A 25,287-nucleotide genomic window follows, 5' to 3' on the forward strand; every position below is an offset into this window, starting at 1 on the left:
GTTAGTGTATGTGCTTCTTCAATTGACTGCACTAAAATATTTCTCTGCAGAGTTTAAACACCACATAAAGTAAGTTTGCAGAAATAAATATATCCCAAACTAAATCAAGGTAATAATCATATCTAAATTGGAAGCTTTTACAACATTCAAATATGTTTTTTAGTATGTTTAGTCTCAAAGGAATTTTTTTAGTACATTAGTATTAGTTTTCCTACGAAATGTAAAAAAAGAAGAAAAAAAAACACAATATAAAAGTGAAGGTGTAAAAATACCCCATAAAACAGTTTTTTTTCCAACCAGTAATTAATTTCAGTTTTAAAGTGCTATAAAGGTCAGTAAGGATCATATTCTTTGTACAAATGTCTACATGTAATTCATGTTCACACTACAGGTCTAGAATTTAATTATATGTTACATACCTTGAACAATGAATTTTTAGGGTACAAAGAACAATTTTCTGGAGGACAAAACTGTTTTTTTTTTTTTGTGTGTGGAAGAATAGAAAGTTCTTTTATTGAGCTATTGAGCGACAAAATCTTTGTCAGAAACAAAAGTTGCAGGTTGCCAGCTCCGCAAACAATAAGACAAATAAATGTGGAATTATGGAAACTATTATTAGTTAAATACAGTCAGTTATTTGAGGAAAGTACAAAACAAATTGTTTGAATGTGTAATTGGAACCACATCCTTAATGATCTCTCCATGTGCGCTGACATTTTTTGATCTCTGAACTTCTTAAAATGTTTAATTCAAAATTTGATATCATGGGATTAGTGGCTGACACATTGGTGACACAGTGTTGCATGTATGCCAGTGCTCAGAAACTCCCTGCTCTTGACAAATGGTTCTAATCGTGACAGTAGCATTGGTAAACAAGATAACTAAAGCTACTTCCAAATCGTACAGCGTAAGGGACCTCAATCAGTGCGCTGGACCAGAGAGCAGCTACCAGGAAGAAGAGACAGGAGATATACCATGAGATGGGAGAATTTGAGCTTAGTCAGTGCAGTACAGGTTGTATTATGTTTTTGTATTTTTTTATGAAGGTATGTTTAACCTTTTTCTTATCACTTATTTTTATATTATTTAGATGTTTGATATAGTCTATAATTGGGTGCCGGATGACTACCCGACAGTCGGGATTCCGGCGGTCAGTACTCCAACATCAATCTTGACTGTTTAAATGCCTGACAGTCGGAATCCCAACTGAAAGGGGCTATTCTCCCTTTTTGGGGTCCATGGTCCCCATAGAGGGAGAATAGAACCTGTGGCGAGCAAAGCGAGCTACCAAGCCCACAGCATGGTGAGCGCAGCATGGAAAGTGCAGCAAGTGCAGCGAGCGTGCAAGGGGCTTCTTTGTGCTTGTCCCCTGTCGGAGCCCCGGCAATCGAGATTCCAATGTCGGGATAGTGACCGTCAGGATCCTGATTGTTAGACCACCATACCACACCCCCTATAATTTAGGAGATCTTTAGTGTTAGATTTTAATATTGGATTCCTGTGTTCAAGGTCGTTACTAGGTCTTTCAAACACTCCACCATTACTTGTTGCAGTGTTCCGCAGAGTGAGAGATTGCGGACTGCATTTGGAAACTTCCTCTAGAAAGCCTACGTTTACCACTGGAGGTGGACATAATTCCAATTTTGTTGCAAATAAATGGTAGTTTTCCTACTGCGCATGCATTTAATTCACACTGTGCATGTTTCACGCTCACAATGGTCTTGATATTTGTATTTAGGATTCAGAGTGGTATACAGACAGTGAGCATTTGGGGGATGGAACAGTGGTATGATGACTCAAATGCAGACTGTTGCGGGGGTCCTGTCTCAGCCAGTGACTGCGCTCGCCACGCTTCGGGCTCGGTGGCTTGCTGCGCTTGCCACACTATTCTATTCTCAACTCCACGCCGACGTGGATAGTGGGGGTATGAAAAGGTCGTAGGACGCGTACCGCCGCCCCTCGCCAGCTCGCTGCGCTCGCCACGCTTTGGGTTGACGTTGATCGTAGGGTGGCGTTAACAATTGTGGGGGCCATTTCACACTTCAGGGTGGCTATTTGGCCTCTGTGGGCCATTTAACATTGTTTCCTATGGAAAAATCGGGTCAATTGAGGCATTGAATAGTAAAATCGGGTCAATTGAGACATTTAACATTGTTCCCTATGGGAAATCGCGGGCATCGCGTCGGTCGCGTCGCACCCGATTTTTAGTGCATTCAATGCCCGCGATGCCCGCAATTTTTTACCTGCGATGCCCACGATCAAAATCGTGGGCGCCGTGCTAGGTAAAGAGTACCAAAGGAACAAATAATTTTCACAATAAATTTTTGTGAAATGATGATTTTATCATAATGATGTTGATTATCATTATTATTATTTATTTTATTATAATCATAATTATTACTAGAATGTAATTTCACTCTGCCGATTGCTCCTCCCCTCTTACTGCTGCTCTACCCCGCCCCCAGCTACAACAAAAGAACATGGAAAACCAATTGTACTTTGACTGGGAAAGTACTGCAGACATGGTGGTCTGCAAATTCTCTCAACTACATGGAAAAGCTAAGCAAGTCTGTTGACAACAAGTTTAATGTCTTACAGGTAATAGTGGACTGGAATACATCAGTACGCTTAAATAGTTGTTATGGGCTGTGATTTGGGGAGTGGAGCCAAGGGAGTAACTGACATAGGTGCAGCAGGGGATTCGGTATGAAATGTCAGCGGTTGGAATCCTGACGGTCGAAATACCGATGCCGGAATCCTGACCGCCGAAATGCTGACAAAAGGGGTCATGGATGCACTCCCCCCCCCTGCAGACTCGCTGCGCTCATAACGCAGCGGGCCCGGTGCCTCGCTACGCTCGGCACACTATTTTATTCTCCTTCTATGGGTGTTGTGGAAACCCATAGAGGGACAAAGTGCCCGTATTGTGACGATTGGGATTCCGGTGTCGGTATTTTGTCCGCCAGGATTCCAACCGCTGGCATATTTACCGGATCCCGCAGTAGGTGCAGCTGCTATTGGGCACAGGGCTGAGGGGGACCCTTCTTCTCTGTAAGTTACTTGTGTCGTATACATTTCTCACCATTAGTTGCTACATATAGGTCCTTACAAACATTTGCTATAATGCCTACAAATATCAACTTATGCCCCTTGGTGGGGCATCAAGTAAAAAACAAAACAGGCCTCACAGATACATCGGGCCCTGGTTATAAGAATGAAACTGACATGTCAGCGTGACACCTACAATAATGAATATCTTTGAACAATTACATCTTTACTTCACCTCCTTAAGTTTCTCCAGCATTTCTTTCTGCATCTTTAAATTTATTACAGACAAATATTGTTTTTTTGGAACGGCTATATCTTTTCCTATACTTGTGATCTGACATCGTAAGTTCAGCATCCTAAAATATTCCAATGTACTGTATAAAACTTCTGACTTCTTATTTTGCGATCCTCAGTAGATAAGGAATAACCTTTATTATATATATAGTATAAAATCCATTTTCGTCGATTAATCATTTGTGTTCTAACAGCCACAAGGTTATTGCAAAGGGGCCGGTGATTATTACAATATGAAGATGAGTTATGTTTGCTATATCCACTATTTGAAAGAGATTTTTACAGTAAGTGTATAAGAAAGAAGAAATAGTCTCCAGATAATGTAATCAGTAAAGAAAGCAAATGTTCCCATTTCACAGCCAAAGAAATCTAGAATATAAATATTAAGTTGCCCACTATGGAAATATTCTGCAATAACATTTCTTTCAATTATATTTTATGTCATAGTTAAACTAAAATCGTACAATCTATTACAGTATTTTTAAACATTAATATTTTATATACTGTTCATTTAATTTTATTTCCGATCTACCGAGCAGTGTAAGCTAGGTGTCACGGAGTAAGGGAATGTTTCGCGACCCCCCCCCCCCCATTTGTAGCAAGCTCTGTAGCAGGCCGCCACCCCCCCAATCAATGTTTTTCACATATACCTTTTTTTTATTTCAGGAAGCTATGCAGCACTAGCGTGTGACGTAATATGTACACACTTGGGAGTGTGTGCAGAGGGAGGGAGGAGACCGGGAGTACATGGAGCCTTTAGGAAGTATGTGCACCACCCACACAGCCACGGCCGGGCAGCGCAGGACACAGAAGACAGCGGTTGGGTGGCACACAGGGAAGGCGGGACATATGCCTTTTGCTGCGCACAGCTCCGGCACCCTGTGAACTCTCGGCGCCCAGAGCTCCTACTCCGCAGGCTCCACCCTCGCTACATCCCTGTCTCTACCAGTAGTACACACCAAGGGGTACATTTTGTTAAGTTTCTACATATGAAAAGAGGTGATGTTGCCCATAGCAACAGATTCTGTCTACTATTTTCTGGGATGCAATAGAGAAATGTTAAACAAAATCTGATTGATTGCTATTAAGCATATATGGTTAATTCACAATACCTGTGGCGCTAATAAAATCACCTCTTCTCATATATGGCTATCCTTAAATCCTGGAAAGGTAGTAAGCCTTTGGGGGTGATAAACACTGATGTAGCCGTTTGCTTTGTTTTAAGCAAAAGATCCAAAGTCAAAATAATGACGCTAAAGAAGAACCTAATTGTTTGTCATTTGTTGAGCTGAGTTTGTGTAGTTACACATTATTCATATGCAGTGGTGGCTCCAGAGGAGGGGCGGCTCCAGAGGAGGGGGGGCTGCAGCACAATTCAAAATTCAAATAGTGGAGCCACACCCACTGCCATTGAGTCAGTTTGGAATAGTGGCAGTTGGTGGCTCCACTATTTGAATTGTACAGTAACATGTGCTATAGCCGCTCCTCTGGAGCAGCCACTGTTTATATGTTAATACCCAGCATACACAACTAGAGTGCAGTACAGATACATATCAATCCCAGGCTTATCTTCCCTTCGGACTGAGTAGGCATATCCCAAATGCAAGTTCAGTGATTATGTGTCAGCGGAATTGTTAGTTATGGTGACTTATGAGTATGTGTAGTGCTGTAGCAGGGGCTGCAGTAAGGGTGGGCAAGTGATGCCACCACCCAAAGCATAAAGTCTAGGGACCTGCACTGTCGTACCCACGTGGAACTAGCAAACTGTTTGACAGGGCACCAGTGATGCTCCAACCGTCTTTGCATAATTGATCAGCTCCTTCCTGTTCTTAGCTGGATGTCACCCGTCTAAGTGCATGTCTGGCAAAGGGATGTATATAACCTTGCTATGACCCTAGCTGCAGGAAACTAATTCTGGACTCCTGTAATATCATGATGAACGAAGAGGCAGAAACTTTGAAGCTGAGCACTAGCACTCTACTCCAAGCACCGTGCAAAACCCCCACTCACATTATACTGGTTAGGGTGACAAAAAATGATGATGATGATGATGATGATGACGACAATGACAATGAAAACAGTTATCAAACCAAGGGCCTGATTCTGGTTCACTTTGAAAAGCAGACTCCTTCTTTAATGGACAAAACCATTGAACTATTCAATGCTGTCTTTCCTGACAGCATTGAACAGGGATCTTGTTAGAATGGGCCCGACTTTAGAGGCAGTCGGGGCCATTCTGCCCATTCGACGATTGCGGCCACGCCCCCTTTTCGGCATTCTTCATTGGCATTCTTCGTCGAGCTGGCCGAGAACGGGACCCAGGATTGAATATCCCCATCTGTCATCAAAGAAATTGAACTTTTTCCAAACCGGACCCTTTTAGGATTTCCGCCATTTTTCATTTTTGAACTCTATAAATTATCTATAACTTTTGTGTTTGCAGAATCATTTTTCAGTTCAATTCCTTAATGGAACGGGGGGAAAATCGTCCAATTTCCCCACACAAACCTTATGTAAGAACAGGTAAGTCCCTAACTGGAACCATTTATCAATGACCAATTTATGTTAGTTTATCGGCTTTGAATGAATCAGTTTTGTTCATCTATATAAAAATAACATCCACTCAAGGTTTTTTATACCGTTTTATAATAAGATGTGAAAAGTGTACATATTTCAGCTTCTCGTGCGCTACTTATGTAAATAACCAACATTCCGCCACTCGGAATCTCCGCTGCTGTCATATAAGTGAACAGGATTTGACACCCTGGGAATCCAGCATTGACAGAATATTCTATTAAAGTTGACCAGAACCTATTGATACGTCAATCACAGAAACACAAGAAATCTGGAACAGGGAAGAAAGAGGCTTTCAGCTGGTTTTCAAGATGAGACAGCAAAATTACATCACGCATCACTGCTTTTAGGAAAATAAGGATAGAGATAATACCAGGATATTTTCCTATGTCAATGTTTTCATTGGAAATATTACATTTGTACAATATAATGACTGCTCCGCGGAACTCAGAAGACAGGAACATTTCTGCATAATATGCTCTCCTGTGTGGATTTTTTTTTCTTTTATATTTTTATATTTGCATTACATATTTTGATTTGCATGTCATTACTCTCTCGGTTCTGGTGGCAGAAGGTATGATTTATTTTAATGGAAAATTATATGCAGTGATCTAATACTGTGTATTCAGCCAGACACAAGTCAGGGGGGAAAAATCCAAGCATAACTGTATGTATAAATGTATACATATCTGCCAAACGTCTTACATTCTGGTACAACCCGATTTTGCAGAAATGATAAGGGATAGGAATTCACCAGCCAGGGCCGGCGCTGCCCACTCAGCAGAGCCTGCAAAGCAGGGAGGCGCTGGGCTGTAACGGCGCTCTCTCCCTGCCCTGCAGCTCTGCCACTGTGTGCATTGATGTAAGGTGCTGCCAGCTGCTGCTGCGCCTATCAGTGACAGTGTAGCGCTAGCAGCAGCACCGGCAGCAGAGGGGAGAGAGAACGGTACTCTTTACCTAGCACGGCGCCCACGATCTTGATCGTGGGCATCGTGAGGTAAAAAATCGTGTCGGTCGCGTCGTATGCGGGCTAAACATGCCCGCACGCGACGCGATGCTCACGATTTCCCATTGAAACCCATGTTAAACATGGACATCGTGTCGGTCGCGTCGCAGCCGGCTATAAATGTGCACACGATGGCCCCGACGCGATGCCCACGATTTGCCATAGGAATTAATGTTAAAAGACCCGATGGACACGATTTTAATGTTAAATGGCTCAATGGACCCGATTTTAGCATAGGAAACAATGTTAAATTGGCCTTAGAGCCCAAATAATTACCCTGAACTCTGAAATGGCCCCCCCAATTTTGTACGCCACCCCACGATCAACGTGAACCCGAAGCGTGGCGAGCGCAGCGAGCCCGCAAAGGGCCGGCGGTACGCGTCCTCCGACCTTTTCATACCCCCACTATCCACGTCGGCGTGGAGTTGAGAATAGAATAGTGTGACGAGCGCAGCCACGGACACCTGTGAAGCCCGCGAGGGGACGCGTCTAGCTGTGAAGGTATCCGCGTCCCCTCGCGGGGCTCGCTGCGCTCGCCACGCTTCGGGCTCGGTGGCTCGCTACGCTCGCCACACTATTCTATTCTCAACTCCACGCCGACGTGGATAGTGGGGGTATGAAAAGGTCGGAGGACGCGTACCGCCGCCCCTCGCGGGCTCGCTGCGCTCGCCACGCTTCGGGTTCACGTTGATCGTGGGGTGGCGTAAAAAATTGGGGGGGCCATTTCTGAGTTCAGGGTAAGTATTTGGGCTCTAAGGCCCATTTAACATTGTTTCCTATGCTAAAATCGGGTCCATTGAGCCATTTAACATTAAAATCGTGTACATCGGGTCTTTTAACATTAATTCCTATGGCAAATCGTGGGCATCGCGTCGGGGCCATCGTGTGCACATTTATAGCCGGCCGCGACGCGACCGACACGATGTCCATGTTTAACATGGGTTTCAATGGGAAATCGTGAGCATCGCGTCGGTCGCGTCGCGGGCACACATAAATGTACCCGCGATGCCCGCGATGGGCGCCGTGTTAGGTAAAGAGTACCGAGAGAACTTACGTCATGATATACAGTACTACACTAGCAGCAGCAGCAGCAGGGGATGTCCCTGCACCGGCTTCCTCACTGGTGACTGCGGTGCCTCCCCCCTCCCCCCTCATGTCATCATCAGAGCCAGGACAGCATGTACCAAGCTGTGATTGGAGGAGCTTGGCACATGCTGAATAGAAGAGAACCTGATTGGAGGAGCTCCTCTGATCCATGAACCACGGAGGATCTGACTGTCAGCATGGACCTGTCTGTGAGTGTTGTGCCCTGCCTCCACTGTCTCTGCAGCTTTTCTCTCTCTCTCTACCTCTACCACCCCCTCCCTGTCCAGCATCTGTCCCCCTCTGTCTGCCCAGCATCTGCCCCCCTCTCCCTGCCCACCATCTGTACCCTTCTCCCTGCCCACCATTTGTCCCCCCACTCCATGCCCACCATTTGTCCCCCTCTCCCTGCCCACCATCTATCCCCCTCTCCCTGCCCACCATCTATCCCCCTACCCTGCCCACCATATGTCCCCCCTTTCCCTGCCCACCATCTGTCCCCCCTTTCCCTGCCCACCATCTGTCCCCCCTTTCCCTGCCCACCATCTGTCCCTTCTTTCCCTGCCCACCATCTGTCCCTTCTTTCCCTGCCCACCAACTGTCCCCCTTTCCCAGCTCAGTACCTGCCCCCTCTTCCTGCCCAGTATTTGCCCCTCTCTCTCTGACCAGCATATCTCCCCCTCTCCCTGCCCAGCATATCTCCTCCTCTCCCTGCCCAGTGCCCGCCCCTCTCCCTGCCCAGTATCTGCCCCCCACTCCCTGCCAAGTCTCTGCCCCTCCTTTCTCTGCCCAGCATATCTCCCCCTCTCTCTCTGCCCAGCATATCTCCCCCTCTCTCTCTGCCCAGCATATCTCCCCCTCTCTCTCTGCCCAGCATATCTCCCCCTCTCTCCCTGCCAAGCATATCTCCCCCTCTCCCTGCCCAGTGCCCGCCCCTCTCTCCCTGCCCAGTATCTGCCCCTCCTTTCTCTGCCCAGCATATCTCCCCCTCTCTGCCCAGCATATCTCCCCCTCTCTCTCTGCCCAGCATATCTCCCCCTCCCTGCCCAGCGTTTGTACCCCCTCTCCCTGTCCATCATCTGGCCCCAATCCCTCTCTGCCCAGCATTTGCCCCCTCTCCCCACATCTGCACCCCCAATCTGCTTCTTTCCGGCATCTGTCCCCTTCTCCCTTCCCAGTATCTGCCCCCTCTCCATGCCCATCACATTTTCCCCAATCCCTTTCTGCCCATCTGTACCCCATCTTCCTGCCCATAACCTTTCCCCCCTATCAGTATCTTCCCAGCACCTGTCCACATCTCCCGACCATCTGCCCCCTCTGCCACCCATCACATTTCCCTCCATATCTCTCTGCCTAGCAACTGCCCCCTCTACCCAGCATCTGTCGCCCCACTTTCTCCCCAGCATCTCTCCCCATATCTGTCCCACATCTCTCTGCCCAGCATATTTAGGAGAGGGAGGGTGCAAATATAGATTTTGCAGGAGGGCGCCGGACACCCTAGCACCGGGCCCTGTCACCAGCAATGGATTGGGTGAAATATATATATCAAGGTATAATACACTATGGTCAAATGCCTGGGATTTGTTATGGATTCTCTGCATGTTCCCCGATTCCGCTGCCATGTTATCCCAGGTTTCTTTCAGGAAATGGAGAACCGGGAAAGCAAGGCGGCAGTGGGAGTGGGGGTGCATCACTGGGAGGAGGTCAGCAGCGGATGGGCACCATGGGGGGTAGACTAATCAGCAAAGAAAGGGCAGGCACATGCAGAGAAGAAGCTGGCAGCACCAGATGGGCAAAGGCAGCCTTCCCTGCCCGGGTTAAAAAACCTGGATAAGAGCCATGTCCATGGCTCATTACCATGATTTAACCTGCTAAAAACCCTACTTGATTCCTGAGTAAGAATCCTGGGACCAGTAATTTTTACCTGGCCCTTATTCAGATCTGTTATTTGTTATGAAAATGGGCAAAACCATGTGCACTGCAGCCTCAGGTGGGGCAGATATAACACGTGCAGAGAGAGTTAGATTTGTGTGAGTTATTTTGTTTCTGTGCAGGGTAAATACTGGGTGCTTTATTTTTACACTGCAGTTTAGATTTCAGTTTCAACACACTCCATCCAATTTAACTCTCTCTGCGCATGTTACATCTGCCACACCTGCAGTGCACATGGTTTTGCCCATTTTCCAAACAAAATTGTACTGCGATCAGATCTGAATAAAGGCCTATATGGGGAAAGTTTACTAAAACCACTAAAAATATATAGATGGGGTTGTCCATAGCAACCAAACAAATTCTGTCTGTCATTTTCTAGGATGCAATTCTCTATTGAAATAATAAGCAGAATCTGATTGGTTGCTATGGTAATATTATTTTTTTTTACAATGTCAACCTAAGCCTTGTCGACCTTAAGGGTTCTATCTAAATCAGGTCGACTTAATGACCTTTACCCACAGACTCACCAGCAAATAAATTTCACACTGAACACAACTAATCGCAGATGCCACGCAGCCAGAGACTTACTGATGAGATGGAAAACGGCATATCGGACTGGCTACTGACGTCACACACCTTCCCTTAAGTTGCTCAGGCATGCCTATCTTTTTCCCGGACACTCCCACCGCGTTCCTGGCACTCCTGCGTTTTTCTTAGCACTCCCACTAAACGGGCCGTTTCAGCCCTCTGACACCTATTGTACTTACTGTCAATCACCTGGCAAACGGAATGCAAATAGAAAAAGTAGCAGGATGGCTCAGCACATGCGTAATGTGAACCGTACACAGGCACAGTGTATCAATAATCATCCGCTGTGCAAATTCGCAGTCATTCGATCAGATCCGAATCAGGCCCCTGCACCGATATGTCCTGTTCTTTCATTTATGAGTGTCCGATATTAGTGTTGGCACTGGTTTCAATGCGATCTTTGATAAAGGACAGGCCGTGCTGATATATTAGGTAATCAGGTAAACTAAAAATGTATTTATTTATTTAAAAATCAGGGCACAATACACTGGTACCGCTAGTGTCGAATGGAATTACACAGTAACCCTTGGAGCCGATTCAGATCCATTAGTTTGGGTACAAATTTGGGTACTTGTTTCCTAGCACGGCGCCACCGATTTTGATTGTATGCAATCGGGTTGCAAACATCGGGTCAATCGCATCGCATGAAGCCAAATCGCATGCGATGCGATCGACCCGACCGACCCGATTACTTCAGATGTGTTGCTCGCCACGCTTCAGGCTCTGCGGCTCGCTGCGCTCACCACACTTTATAGCATCAACTTCACACCGACATGGATAGTGGGGGTATGAAAAGGTTGGAGGATGCGTACCGCTGCCCCTTGCGGGCTGGCTGCACTCGCCACGCTTCGGCTATACAATCAAAAATCGGGTATGGGGTGGGGCCATTTAACATTGTTTCCTATGGAAAATCGGGTCCATCGCATTGGTTGCATCACATGCCATTATAATGGCATGCGATGGACCTGATTTTAAACGGCCATTTAACATTACGTACAATGTTAAATAGGGCCGTCGCATCGGTCGCATCGCATGCCATTATAATTTTTTATGGACCCGATTTTTACATTGTCGGGAAAGCTGTTAAAAAGCCCGAAATCGGGTCAGTCAGGTCCCATCGCATACCTTAAATTAAGGTATGCAATGGGACCCGACGGGCACCCTGCTAGGAAACAAGTACCCAAATTTGTCCCCATCCCCAAGGTTCAGGGTTTGCACATGAACGTTTATGCACATGCGGGAGAGAACAGCCACTCGCCGAGCCACTCGCACCGGGAAAGGAGGGCCTGGGGCAGACAGGGGGTGTTGCCAAAAAAATGCTGGGTGTTCCCCTTAGACTGCTCGGGGCGGCCGGCTGATGTCACATGATGTCAGCACCCACCCTGAATTCAGCAGGTAGGAGCTGAAATAAAATGGTGAGCGACCATCAAATGGTTTCTCTCTTGTTCAGCTGCATGCAAGGGGATGTGTCTGTTTGCGTGCCAGGGGGGGGGGGGGGGGGGGTCAGACGTTCAGCCCGGGGGCGTTTACCTGTTCACTAGGCTGCAATTATATGCAGCCTAGCAAACAGGTCTGAATAAGGCCCCTTGTCCTCGTTAGGTGGTTTGCCAATTCTCCTCTTAGCAATATTCTAATAGGTCTCAATATGGAGCGGTGTGATTGTAATGGGTGCAAGGTGGTCAGTGCCCCTGGCACCTGCACGCAGATTATACTCACCTTGTACCGACAAGCAAGTCCCTCCTCCTTTGCGGCGCCATCACTCTGACACGGTGCCAGGGCCTTCATCTCTTGTGTCCAAGCACCATCTCCACAAATATCACTGAGACGATGGGGCCACAGAGGAGAAGGGAACGTAATTGCCAGCAAATGGAAAAATGCAGGGGGCCCACTACTCAGTGGAGGGGGCCGCTGCACATGGACTCACCTTGGATATTAATATGCCCCTGACTCAGGCTAATAGATTTCCTACTCAAGAAACTCAATACCTGCAAATCCTATAGATTCTTACAATTCCAGCCAACTCATTAAGTCATAGCCTATCGACATTTTTCCCATGAATATTACATATAAAAGTAGGGTTTACATTTATTTTGCTACGTGCCATGTGCATAATATAGTTCCCTATGTAATTACATGATTTGCATAGCCCCATAACATACCCTTTTCCTGTAGAACAAACACACATTATTGCCTAGACATTATTGAGACAAATGACTTGTTGATTTTCCCTTGTCAACAAAGAAAGCAATCAATCAATCAATCAATCAATCACTGTGTTGTCTGGTGTAATTCATCAAGCAGTACGATAACACAATGCCCTCATTGACATTAAAGCCATTGACTTGGTGATGTGACTGATGAATCCGACCAAGAGGCTGTGATAAGTTTTCACAATGAATTACAAATAGGTATGTGGAATGTTTGTGGATTGCCGGAGCAAGTTGACGCTCCACAAAGTCGAAGGTTCCGCTGCACTTTGGCTTTTCCCTGTGATGAGATGCAAAGGTTGTTGCTAGGACTCTTTGAGCTTGATGTCAGCAAGCAGGAGCCGGTGGACGGAATGTCCCTTGGGGCATACATAAAAACACACGAGCATTGAGTTTAATGTGAAGAAGAATTTTTTTTTTTTAAATTACTACATCAAACTCAGTGGTGTAACTTGTGGGTGGTGAGCCCATGTGCACAGATAGAGTGTTTGTCGCCCTTCATCATCTAAATCCAAGTTTGTAATTTCCAACACAGTAGAGGGCAACAGGGAGTGGCAGGATGATACAGAATTAGACAGGGACAAACAGTGAGAGACAGGAAGAGGGTGACAGGCAGCAGTGGGGGGGTGGGGGGTGGGCGGTGCATTGCACATGCTGCACTAATGGTAGTGCCGCCTCTGATCAAACTCACAAGAAAAATGGATACCACCTGAGTAACAATGTAGATTACTAGAGAGCAGGTGTGTTCTCATACACTGCACCTTCCCATTGTACCAAAACAGTCTATCTGAGTGCATAAATAAAACAGATGGAAGCAACAAATCGACTTTCCTGTGCAACTTTTCTTCTGCTGAGCTTCCCAAATGGCTGCCTCAGAGAAGAAAGTTATTAAGGATTCTAGATGAGATGGCGGCCATTTTAGTGGAGGTCAGATGTGACAGATTAACTGCAGCATTGGCCGGGAGTGGGGAGTGAGGATTCCCCTAACAATGGGCCTTATTTTGGTTCATTCTTTCTGACAAAATCCTTCTTAGATGGGCAAAACCATGTGCACTGCAGGGGGGGCAGATGTAACATGTGCAGAGAGAATTAGATTTGGGTGAGTAATTTTGTTTCTGTGCAGGGAAAATACTGACTGCTTTATTTTTACACTGCAATATAGATCTCACTTTGAAGTAAAACCCCACCCAAATCTAATTCTCTCTGCACATGTTACATCTGCCCCACCTGCAGTGCACATGGTTTTGCCCATCTAAGAAGGATTTTGTCAGAAAGAATGAACCAAAATAAGGCCCAATGAGCAGACCCGTGCTGGCGAGTGGGAGGAGGGAATACACTGACAATGAGCAGGTACCATGTGGGGGAGGGCGCCAACTTTATAGTTTTGCCACTTTAGAGGTGGTACACCAACAACAAAAAATGGCAAGGCGCTATTTGGTTTGTGTGTCTGCTTTTATAATAATACAATTATTCTGTCTTCTTATGCAGTCCTGAGAGTCTCAAGACCAAACAAACGTTTTGGTTCCTGAGTCGAACCAAGTCACGACTTTGGTCCCTTTCAGGTTCCAATTGAAACCAAGTCGCGATTTAGGGTCTTATTCTAGTTAACGCTTCCTGACAAAATCCTTCTTAGATAGACAAAACCATGTGCACTGCAGGGGGCAGATGTTACTTGGAGGTTTACATCTCCTCAAATGTGCTGTGCGGCTATGCTGTTCGTATCTTTGACAGTCCACAAGCCATACGTGTTATGGCTACTAACCCCTTTCTTGTATATCCACGTCCCATCCACAGCAGTAAAAACAAACTTGGGGTCCATTTTAGCAGCAGCCACTGACGTGTTTTGCTCCCCATGGAAAAACACCACATGCGGAGTCATGGTTTTCTTTCTCTGGTTCTCTGGTATTGGTTGGTCCCTTTTGTCAAGTCCACATTGCCATCATCTAAATAGTATAGTATTTTGTCCTGTTACTCAGCACTAAGCAGCGGTATTACCAGACCATTGCCAGTTCAATTCAAAAACATAAAAAAAAAAATACTTTCTGGCTAAAAAAACTCAGAAAGCGATAGTCTGAAACTATAATTAAATAGCATGTTAAGGTTTATGCTATAAAGGCTGAAAGCACGAAGATTAAATTCAGTACCTTTTCACCACAGAAATACTGTACGTACATAATCAGTGTTGTAGCCTTCACTTGGATGCACAGAAATATAAATCGGCTTACGAATGTCATTACTTTTGCAATGGAATAATATAGAATAATATGATGGAAAGTATTCAAGGACATGTGCATTACAAATACAAATGAATAATAAGAAAAAACCCCTCTGAATTAAAAAAAGGAATTTGAAGAGCTCGAACGGAAGATGAAGTTCAAACGTAGCTGTCAAACTTTTTTTTTTCTATTTATACGCAGGGAAAATTGGCTACATATTGTTCTATGATTGTGACGAGCGTAGCAGCACAATGCAAAATGAGCTGTTGACAATGGAATGCAGATTACAGTAAGGTGAATACACACAATGCAATTTGAGCTCTTATTTTAACTATATGGTGTGTGTATTCAGCTTGCGATGCCGTTGCACTCCCCCTGGGATCGGCATCGCAAGAAAAAAAAAAAAAAATTGTATACAGTCTAGTGTTCTAGTATAAAATCGTCCATAGTCAACATCTCAAGTAAATATAGTCAACATCTCAAGTAAATATAGTCAACATTGTATGGTTTGGTGTTTGGGGAGTTCAAGGGAAATCGCAGTCAAAATTGTACATAGCCAATACCTCGCTGTGTGTATGCACCTTAAGTTCCATAAAGTAGTTATGAAATGCGTTTTCACTTATGATCTTTTGGCTAGAAGTGTAGTGCGCTACTAATGGTCCCTGACAAAATGGCTTCTGCAGGGAAGGCCGGGGAAAGAGTATCTATGCGGCAACATCTTGCAAATTTGTAAGAGCGGCATGGTAGAAATTGGTCTGCTTAGCTCCGGAGACCCTCAAATTCACCCTGATATTACTGCTGTTCAAGAACTCTACACTGTGATTTTGGCACAGATCTAAATATAAAACTAATGACAGCGGTTTGGCAAATTCAAATCTAAAGCCAGGCGACAAATTGAAGCCAAATTCAAATCCAGCACATCTGTAGCCAGTATACATATGCAGAATGTACATGTCATCATTGCCTACTTTGAAAACTGTAGCCTCATCCTGTCTGGCATTCTTGTACCCTATCTATCCTCATTGTGACCAATTCCAGTGCAGCATCTTCCTCATTTCAAAATTATATATTTTTTTCCTGTTCCCCATCTGCCACAACACCAAACCCTAAACTGTCTTCTTGTGCAATCCTGAGGGTCTCAAAACCCAACAAACGTTTTGGTTTCTGAGTCTAACCAAGTCACGACTTTGATCACTTTCAGGTTCCATTTGAAACCGAATCACGATTTAGGCTTTAAAATACAAGTTTGGATCTTGGATCTGAAAACCAAATCTTGTGTGTTGATGAATTGCATTACTAGAAATTAATGTTATTGATGTTATTAATAATACTATAGGAACAGTGTCGGACTGGGGCATGAAGGGCCCACTGGGTATTGCAGTGATAGGGGCCCATGTTAAGAAGCGTAGTCAGTATAATTAACATTCTGGAAGCTGATCCCTAGAGGAAGAGGTGTGGCCCAAAGCAGTTAGGGCCCACCAGGGGTTTCCCATAGTCCTCTGTGGGGCAGTCGAGCTCTGTATAGGACCATAAAAAAGCTCCACATTTTTTGACTGTAGATGTGTTTATATATTTTTTAAGAAATTTATATAAAAAAATTACTCTAAGAATAAAAACAAAACACTTGAAGATGGTTTAGCCAAAACACAACACGTTGATGATCATGGGGTCAACATTAATTAGGTCCACAGTGCCAAGGTTCACCCGACATGAACAAGTTCGACACTGGAAAAAGGCCAACATAAGCAAGATGTTGGAAAAGAACTTGGAAAAGGTTGATACAATATTTTCATGTTTTTTTTTGTGTCAGTGTCGACTCCTGAACACGTGGACCCCTAATTAGTGGACTGCAATCCCTCACCATGCTTCGGATCAGGTTTACCTTTCCCAATAGGAGTCCACCTATTGGCTGTTGACCTGTGACCTGGGAACTGTTGACCTATCATCCAGATCCCAGTGCCATCACCCAAGCAAAAAAAGGAAAAGTTACTTTGTTGCAGCTGGACGGGTGCCTGAGGCGGCCCAGTCTTCCTGCTCCCTCCCACTGCTGCTCTCTGATATCATGACTTCAAGTCACGGCTGGTTGTCCTAGCCCATAGTCCTGATATACTGTAGCTCTGCTCTCAGACAGTGCACTGCATTGCTTTTCTGAGAATGGAACAATGTGAACAATATTTTAAAGGTCATTTCTATCAGCCACTTTCCTATCCTTGCTTTGTTTTTAGGTTCCTCACTGATTTGCCTCAGGAAATGCACTTTTATCAACACTTATGGCTTTTTCAGTTTGCACCTGGTGAAAATCACATCTCAATTTGATTGTGAAGCCCTTTGCAAAGAAGGTTGAGATTCTGAAATATTACTTCAAAGGGAGCAGAGTCTATAGAAGCATTCGGGGAGGAAAAACACAAGAAATAAAAAAACAACCGTTATTATACGGAGACATTAGGGACCTGACATGGGGCCCAATTCAGACCTGTTTGCTAGGCTGTGTATGTTCGCAGCCTTGAAAACAGGTGAACGCCGTCCGAACACCCAGCCGCACAAATCCCCTCTCTAACATGAGAGGGGCTGAGTATGGTAACACATCATCTCGCATGCTGCTGCAAGGAGTACGGGGCATGCTCCGGCCATGTCTGTCAAATGACAAAGTGGAGGCGCACGGTGCAGGTGCTTCCACAATAAGCTGCAGTGGATGGATGTGCCGGTCAGCAGGTGACAGAGGCTGGGTGCTCCACGCTCCAGGCTGATGAGGGATTGGGACAATTTTGCAGGGACTGCAGATGAACCAGCATCACAATTACTGCCTTTTGATAATTCTGCCCTGCATGCGGTGGAAACACGTTAAGAGACAGACCATCCACAGAAGGAACCCGTTGGGACAGGGCATCCTCCACCACACCAACGGCAATTTTGATCCTGGACTTTTTCGAGTTCTATAATGTCCTTTTTGTAGTAAGGAGCCCCGAATTTTACTCCCAATTCTAGATGAGGTCCAACCAGTGCCTTGTACAGTGGCAGAATTCTTTCAGTGTTTCTAGCTTCCATGCCCCGCTTTGCACAGGTTAGTATCCTGTTGGCCTTATTGGCTGTGTTTGGAAAATGACAAAAGCTAATGGATGGCAGTTGATCAATATCCAATTTATCACTGTTTAAGGCTTAGTAAATCTGCCCCTAGATGGGATGCAGTCAAAATCCCGACAGGGTCAAAATCCCGAATGGGTCAAAAAATGGACAAGGTCAAAATCCCGACATCTAAAATCACGACAAGGACAAAATCCCGACATTTAAAATCCCGACAAGGTCAAAATACCGACATATAGAATGTACAGGTGAAACAGTCAACATGACTTTCGGTCGACAGGTCGTGAGGTCGACATGGGTTTTTGACCCTGTCAGGATTTTCACCATTGGGATTTCACACAGAATCCCCCTAGATGTCCCTATGAGATACCAACCTAGACAGCTTGCACGCAAGCAACATTTTTTCTTTGACAAAGTTTGCCATCTGGAACATTGGGCCACTTTGAGAAAATTGAAAGAAGCTTTATTGAACCCTTTGCTCTGCATCTTGGTAATAGTGAAAAGTCCTGTAACTCCCAGCGTGACCCTATGTATAGTAATATATACATTTTGTCCTCTCTCTTCATTTGGAGAACTGTATGTAATTTACTATAGCGTTGGCTGGAAAAGCAACAGCTTGAGATGTGGGGCTGAACTTTCCGTGGTTCCTGAACCACATTTACACTAAAGACACTTTATTAAATCTGCCTTGAACAAATTGTTCTATGAAAACAGAGATTTCACAGCTACAAATGTTTAGTTGTTGTCTGCGTCTGACTTTAGCCTGACAGCAGCAATAGCAAATAACATGGAAAAAATAAAAGGAACTGGGTTTATAATAGCCTTGAAATGTCAATCTGTCAAAACTGTTCTACTTATATTATATTGGTGCCATTTACAGACAAGACGGATTTCAAGAATGACTTCTGTACATTTACATCAGAAAACAAGCATGTCTGTCATGGTACAATGTTCATATATATACACTAGTAAGCCCGCTCAAAGCAAAAGCTTCGAGAGCTAGTCTGCTACCATCTGTGTTTGGGCATGTGTGAGAAAGAGACATAGTTGGACTCTCTCCCAGCAGATGGCAGTGTTTCAGAGACTCACAAACACTAGACACATATATAAATGATCTCTCTCTCTATATATATAAAACGGTCGGTATAGGGCAACACTCAGGTAAAAACGACACATAAACAAGCAGCTTGAAATGTTTGTTTCTGTGTAATTTTGACATGATTTGTTGTTCATGGAGGTCGTCTCTATATAATGGACGGCAACAGTTATAGATTCATTATAGTGAGTGCCAGCACATATGTTTTATCTCTCTCTCTCTCTCTATATATATATATATATATACTAGGTGATTCATCGCGCCCTACGGGCGCTCTTCACACCGTCGTAAGGGGCTGCGCCCCCTTAATTTGTGAGCGTTTGTATATGAGAAATATGGTTCGAATTGTATAAAAGATGCCCTGTATTGCAACTTAGATGTCCGCGAATCGCGGGAGGGGGGGTCGCGGAGGGTGCCGCGAATCGCGGGAGGGGGGGTCGCGGGGGGTGCCGCGAATTGCAGGAGGGGGGGGTTGTGGGGGGGTGGATGCTGCGAATCGCGGGAGGGGAGGGATTGCAGAGAATCGCGGGAGGGGGGTCGCGGGGTGGGTTGCCGCAAATCGCGGGAGGGGGGTTACGGGGGCGGGGGTTGCGGCGAATCATGGTAGGGGGGGTCGCGGGGGGTGTGCCGTGAATCACGGGAGGGGGGGGTCACGGTGTGGGGTGCCGAGAATCGCGGGGGGGGGTGTGTGTGTGCCGTGAATCGCGGGAGTGGGGGTTGCGGGGGGGTGGGGGGGGTGTGACGCGAATCGCCACAAGAAAAAATCAACACAGAAAGGTCAACACATGTAAATGTTGACATAAGTGTGGCACTTCATTGGTGTCCATGTCGACACATGAGAATGAATATGAAAACATTCAAAAAATGAAAAAAAAACTTCAAAAAACTCATGTCAACCTTTTTCATTGTCGACCATAGCCATGTCAGTGTTTTCTATGTGCAATTTAATTCTGGAGCTGCCGCGAATCGCGGGGGGGTGCCGCGAATTGCGGGAGGGGGGGTCGCGGGGGTGGGTGCCGCAAATCGCGGGAGGGGGGGTTACGGGGCGGGGGTTGCGGCGAATCATGGGAGGGGGGGTCGCGGGGGTGTGCCGTGAATCACGGGAGGGGGGGTCACGGGGTGGGGTGCCGAGGATCGCGGGGGAGTTGTGTGTGTGTGTGCCGCGAATCGCGGGAGTGGGGGTTGTGGGGGGGGGGGTGGGGGGGTGTGACGCAAATCGCCACAAGAAAAAAATAAAACACAGAAAAGTCAACACATGTAAATGTTGACATAAGTGTGGCACTTCATTGGTGTCCATGTCGACACATGAGAATGAATATGAAAACATTCAAAAAATGAAAAAAAAACTTCAAAAACTCATGTCAACCTTTTTCATTGTCGACCATAGCCATGTCAGTGTTTTCCATGTGCAATTTAATTCTGGAGCTGCCGCGAATCGCGGTAGGGTGCCGCGAATCGCGGGAGGGGGGGTCGCGGGGGGTGCCGCGAATTGCAGGAGGGGGGGGGGGGGGTTGTGGGGGGGTGGATGCTGCGAATCGCGGGAGGGGAGGGATTGCAGAGAATCACGGGAGGGGGGGTCACGGGGTGGGGTGCCGAGAATCGCGGGGGAGGTGTGTGTGTGCCGTGAATCGCGGGAGTGGGGGTTGTGGGGGGGGGGGGTGTGACGCGAATCGCCACAAGAAAAAATCAACATAGAAAGGTCAACACATGTAAATGTTGACATAAGTGTGCTAATTCATTGGTGTCCATGTCGACACATGACAATGAATATGAAAAAATTAAAAAAATTAAAAATAAATCTTCAAAAACTCATGTCAACCTTTTTCATTGTCGACCATAGCCATGTCAGTGTTTTGCATGTGCCATTTAATCCTGGGGCTGCTGCGAATTGCGGGGGGGGGGGGTGCCGCGAATTGCGGGAGGGGGGTCGCAGGGGGGGTGCCGCCAATCGTGCAAGGGGGGGTCGCGGGGGGGTTCTTTTTGCCGCGAATCGCGGGAGGGAGGTCGCGGGGGGGTGTTTTTTCCGCGAATCGGGGGGGGTTCACGGGGGAGGGTTTGCCGCGATTCGCGGGAGGGGGGGTCGCGGGGTGGTGGTTATGCCGCGAATTGCGGGAGGGGTCGTGGGGGGGTTCTTATTGCAGCGAATCGCGGGAGGGGGGTCACGGGGGTGTTTTTGCTGCGAATCGCGGTAGGGGGGGTCGCGGGGGAGCGGGTGTTTTTGCCGCGAATCGCGGGAGGGGGGGGGCGCGCGGGGGGGGAGGTTTTGCCGCAAATCGCGGGAGGGGGGCGCTCACCTGGTGGCTGTGGAGTAGCAGTGCTGGGCAACATGGGAAGGCAGTGGGTGTCTGGCACTGTCTGTGTGCTCACTGGGCTGGTTCTCGGTCACATACCTCCCAACATGACCCTCTCCAGGAGGGACACAATGCTCTGTTTCTAGACTTCCCCTTAATGTATGATTGGCATCACCTGTTTTAAACAGGTTAATTTCTCAGAAAGGTGTTCAGCACAGATGAAGGCAATCACACATTAAGAGGAAAGTCCAGGAACAGAGCGTTATAGACACAGACACCCACTTTGAGTGACAGATGTAGCCAAATATATAGGAGATATATATATATATATATATATATATATATATATATATATATATATATATATAAAAATTCCTTTGGTGGCACTCCTGGATACAGTGCTGTAGTAGGCTTTAAATGAAGCCACAAATACGTCTGGTGCCTTCCAGATTGGGGGTGTAGATGCGTCTCCAATAGTAATAGAGGGACAGGGGGCGGCGGCACTCAGCGAGTAATAAATACAGCAAAACAAGGCCTTTTTATCAAGGTGCTGGTATTCTCACCAGCACCTTGATAAAAAGGTCAACGGACCTTGAACCGTCGGTTTCATAAAACCAACGTATTTATTACTCTTTTGAGTATCCCTTATCCAGATATCTGTTTACGGAGTGTACTTTTTGGGGGACATCTGTAATTGGTACTACTAGGGACATGATATGAATGTAATTGAACTACTGGGGACATCTGTAACTGGCACTACTGGGGACATGATATGTAACTAGCACTACTGGGGACATGAAGTGTAACTGCGCTACAGGGGACATCTGTGACTGGCACTATTGGGTACATCTGCAACTGGCACTACTGGAGACATGATATGTAACTGCACTACTGGGGACATCTGTATTGGGCGGCACTACTGGGGGACATCTGTAACTGGCACTACTGAGTACATGATATGTAACTGACACTACTGGGGACATCTGTAACTGACACTACTGGGGACATCTGTAACTAGCACTGCTGGGGACATGATCTGTAACTGACACTACTGGGAACATGATATGCAACTAACACTACTGGGGACATGACATGTAACTGCCACTACTGGGGACATGATATGTAACTGGCACTACTGGGGACTGATATGTAACTGCACTACTGGGAACATATGTAACTGCACTACTGGGAACATGATATGTAACATGATATGTAACTAGCACTACTGGGGACATGATATGTAACTGGCACTACTGGGGACATGATATGTAACTGACACTACTGGGGACATGATATGTAACTGACACTACTGGGGACATGATATGTAACTGCACTACTGGGGACATCTGTAACTGGCACTACTGGTGACATGATATGTAACTGGCACTATTGGGGTCAACTCTAACTGGCACTACTGGGGATATGATATGTGACAGGCACTACTGGGGACATTGGGGGTTATTCTGGTTGCACGCAGCACATATTTTCGCATAGTGCCTGTGCAAAGAAGGTGCATTGCTCATGTGCAACTTTGATCATCTGTGTTCAGTGGCACCCTTATGAACAGAAACACCCTTGTGAGCAAGTATCATAATAAAGGCATGTTGTGGGTGTATCTGTGGGTGCAAAAATTAGCATAAATTGGGTCGTATACAGTGCTGGGTGTTGGCTTCACAACTCTTTGCGTACACTCGCAGTACTGGGAAAGAAAAACATTCATAGAAAAAAGTGACTTTCAAGTCTCGTAGGACTGCAGCTTAGCGGCCCGACATTTGCAACACCAATCAGCATATACACACAATACACCCTATGCACCATAAAATGTTCTCTCATTAACCAATTTTCTCACCACATCTACTCAATACAGGCCCACGGTAAGCAGTTTGTTAGCTTACACATATATCTCTTTCATACTTCTTATGTAATATATGTGTGAGTATCGCCGGACGGTGAAATCCTGCACGGCCAGGGAGCCGTGCCGCACACATTAGTTGTGAATGGACACTATTGTGTCCATTTATACGTGATGGCCACGGCCCGGCCGCACGGCTGCAGCCGGATCCCGGCACTGGAAGGGGCGGCTGCCAGGCTGTGGCCATCCCCTCCATGATAAACTACTGTGTGCGGCATGGCTCCCTGGCCGTGCGGGATTTCACCGTCTGGCAGGAGCCGGAGTGTGTGAAACCGGCCCAAGACTGTTCGTGTAATAAATTTATGAATTGTGCATTTGGATACTTTCATGTTGAAACAGGACTACTCAATCACTGTAATGACTGACAATCATTGTTGTACCGGTGCGAATGTAGACGTTCACATGTGTATGGGCATAGCTTTGCATAGTGCGTGCATTTGCCTTTCGCACGGTGCGTGTGAATGTTTATGCGAAAGAATCAACCAGAATAAGGTCCTAAATATGAAATTGGCACTACTTGGGAGATCTGTAACTGGCACTCCTGGGGACATCTGTAATTGGCACTACTGGGGACATGATATGTAAATGGCACTACTGAGGGCATGATATGTAACTGGCACTACTGCGGACATGATATGTAACTGGCACTACTGGGTACATGATATAGTATGTAACTGGCACTACTGGGGACATGTTATGTAACTGGCACTACTGCGGACATGATATGTAACGGGCACTACTGGGTACATGATATAGTATGTAACTGGCACTACTGGGGACATGATATGTAACTGGCACTACAGGGTACATGATATAGTATGTAACTGGCACTACTGGGGACATGATATGAAACTGGCGCAACTGCACTTTCAGCATGGACAAATAGCAAAACTAAGGCAAAGCATGCTGGGATGTGTAGTTGTTAGCAAAATAAAATGAAGAAGACACTAGAATACAGGACTGAAAGCGTGAATAACCACAAATATATTGTAGTTGGGTTATAGACAGAAAATTAAGTATTAAAATTATTATTTCCTAGACCTTTAATGAAATAAGTGCACAATATCTAGCCAGTATTCCTGGGAAAAAAGTTGCAGGGAGCAATTCAATTACCACCATAGAATACAGAGAATATTTCCATAAAAAATGCAATACTGTACATTGAGCATTCTAATAATGACCACAATACAATACAGGGAGCATTCTGATAAAAAAAAAATTACAATGCAGGAAGCATTCTATATATACTTTCTTTGATTCTATTGATGGTTAGTTACCTTTAGAATGTAAGTTCTCACGAGCAGGGCCCTCCTTCTTTTACTTAAACCATCTTCCGTGGCATCAAATCCCGCAGTCTTCTGCCACCCTGATACTTATCTCAGTACTATTTGCTGATACAGGTACATCTATAGTTATGTACCCTGTACTTGTCCACTAGGCAGGAGCGGAACTAGATATTTGTAGGCCCCATAGCAAAAGCTTTGAAGGGCCCCTATGTACCAACCAATGGTGATAAATGCATATAGAAAATATAACTTATACAGTAAAGATGGGCCCCCTTCAGCTCTGGGCCACATAGCAGCTTCACCCCTTGGTAATGTAACCCTTGTCTTTAAGGGTATGGGTCATAGAGTCAACACTAAGGTCAACATTGAATAGGTCCACTATTCGTTGACATGCCCCAGGTCGACACATGAAAAATGTTGACATGGTCAAAAGGTCTACGCAAGCAATATGTCGACATGGGGAAGGTTGACATGAAAAAGGTTGGCGTGAGTTTTTCTCTTTTTTAAGTATATGTCAACATTGGTCAACATGGATACCGTATACGTGTACCACTTCCATAGTGTATCGATACTCTCTGCAAACTATTATAATCTAATGTGGGGTACACACCAGGATGACCCGCTCACGATGCACATCGTGAGCGGGTCGTCAGTGGCTCGTCCAACCTGCTCA

The 25,287-nt window shown here is 45.8% G+C and overlaps 1 protein-coding gene across 6 annotated transcripts in view; it reads right to left on the minus strand.

Moving 5' to 3' along the window:
• Nucleotides 1-25,287, minus strand: part of CSMD3 (CUB and Sushi multiple domains 3) — a 969,186-nt gene that overhangs the window by 730,485 nt on the left and 213,414 nt on the right. The gene's annotated exons all lie outside the window — the stretch shown is intronic.

This window comes from Crinia signifera, chromosome 5 (genome assembly GCF_055691185.1).
Source record: "Crinia signifera chromosome 5, ASM5569118v1, whole genome shotgun sequence".
Taxonomy (NCBI): Eukaryota; Metazoa; Chordata; class Amphibia; order Anura; family Myobatrachidae; genus Crinia; species Crinia signifera.